Source organism: Mus caroli, chromosome 8 (genome assembly GCF_900094665.2).
Source record: "Mus caroli chromosome 8, CAROLI_EIJ_v1.1, whole genome shotgun sequence".
In the NCBI taxonomy this organism is placed as follows: Eukaryota; Metazoa; Chordata; class Mammalia; order Rodentia; family Muridae; genus Mus; species Mus caroli.
In genome coordinates, this window is record NC_034577.1 from 112011142 (window position 1) to 112013438 (window position 2297).

Genomic DNA, 2297 nt, shown 5'->3' on the forward strand with positions numbered 1-2297 from the left:
CCTCCTCCTCCTCCTCCTCCTTCTTCTTCTTCTTCTTCTTCTTCTTCTTCTTCTTCTTCTTCTTCTTCTTCTTCTTCTTCTTCTTCTTCACCACCAGCAGCAGCTGTGCTCATCGACAGCTTCCCACCAGCATTGGATGCTTCACTCCTTTTCATGGCTGAATAATACCCCACGGCACAGCGTTAAGTTTTGTCCATTCTGCTGTCTGTTGTGGAGCTTTGGGGTCGCTTGGCCTTAATCCATTAATCATGCCACTATGAACATTACCCCAAGAACATCCCTGTGAATACACAGCTCCAAGCCTCGGGGGTATATGTCTGGGAGTGGACTCTCTGGACCCCACAGTGTCTGGGTGTGTAACCTTGAGGGTCTGAGTCAGAGTGACTGTGCTGCCTTCCCTCTTCAGCAGCAGCTTGTGGGAGTGGCTCCCCTTCCTGCCACCAGCCACTCCATCTTATGGATTGTAGCCATGCTTGGGGGTGTTGAGTTCAAGTGCTACCTTGCCCCTTACTTGGGGCATCCTTGCTGAGCCCATCAGTTAATCACCATCTTTAACCGAATGTTGTGTCTCCAACATTTTCTCCCTGAGAACTTTGTCTGGCTCCAGAATCTTCCCACCCCACTTAAACCTTAAAGCCCTGGGGAATGGCAGTCATTAGCACCTCCTTAGTCATTTACACCTTAGTGAGAACAAGGGCCATGACATTTCCTGAGTGTGGCTGTGAGTTGGTGATGGGCAGTCAAGAGACCAAGAGAGAAAAGGCTCTCTGTGGAACTCAGCCAAGCCACAGGTACCAGCCTGATTGACAGAAACCTCACCACACGAGGCTGGGCAGTCATATGCCTTCAGAATAGCTGGCTAAGGTTCAAACCAGTGTGCAGGCCAAGAGATGCTGCCACCATCGCCGCCAATGGCTGCACCTGAATGCATGTGAGCACACTGCCCTAATCTCCAAGCCTCTGCCTTGTCATTTTGAATTCCCTACCTGTCTGCCTGTACACACACTTACCTTCACACCTGCCCATACACCTGACTTCACACCTGCCACACACACCTGACTTCATACCTACCCATACCTGCTATACACCTGCTCATATACCTGCCCACACCTGACTTCACACCTATCCACACCCGTCACACACATAGCCCGCACACCTGCCACACACATGCCCACATACTTGCTGCCCATACACCTGCCTTCACACCTGCCACACACACCTGACTTCATACCTACCCACACCGGCCACACACAGGCCCACACACCTGTCACATACCTGCTCACACACCTGACTTCACACCTACCCATACCTGCCACACACATGCTCACACACCTGCCACATACATGCCCACATACCTAACGTCACACCCACATCTTCCTGCACACTTGCCACATACCGGCCCAAACCTCTGTCTGGCTCCTATAACGTGACACAAGTGAGCTTGCCCAGCCCACAGTGAACCCTGTGTGATGGCTCATCGTCAATGACAACTTGACTGGATTAAAAAAAAAATCACCATGGAAACACATCCCCTGGTTTGTCTGTGAGGATCTTTCCGGGTAGGAAGAGCCACCCCGACTATGGGCGGCATCATTCCCTAGCCTGGTGTCCTGGACTGAATCAAAGAGAGAAAGGAAGCTGAACACTAGCATTCATTCCTCCTGACTGAGGCTCTCACACAGCTGCTCACTCCTGCCTCTGTGATGTCTCTGCCACGATGGACCGGACTCTCACACCGTGAGTCAGAGTAAACCCTCCCTTCCTTAAGTTGCCTTTGTCAGGCAGTTTGTCACAGCAGTGAGGACTGTAGCTAACACACCTGCTATCTGCTACCTCGCTAGCTCTCAGCCACAGGCAGTTCCACACCTGCTCGAGCCCCAGCATTGTCTTCCCCTGTCTGAAGACACTGGAGCATGGTACCCTGGGAAGCTCCATGGGACTGTGTCCTGCTCCCTTTACTCCTCTCCTGCCTTCTTCTCTGGTCAAGAGGAGGTGAAGGCTCCTGGCAAGATCTGCTCTCCCACCCCAGGGCCTTTGCACCCCTTTACAGTAAGACACAACTGTTAGTATTCTGTCTAAGCTCGGCCCCACAGTTACCTGGCAACAGCCAGGTAGGACTGACTCACTATAAAGGGGGCTGCTTGCCCCTTCCTCCTCTCTTGCTCTCTTGCTCTTGCTTTGATCTCTCATCCTTTCTCTCCTCTCTTCTCTCTCCACATGTTCATGGCTGGCCTCTACTCTACTCCTCTATTTCTCTTCTCTCCTCTCCTCTCCTCTCCTCTCCTCTCCTCTCCTCT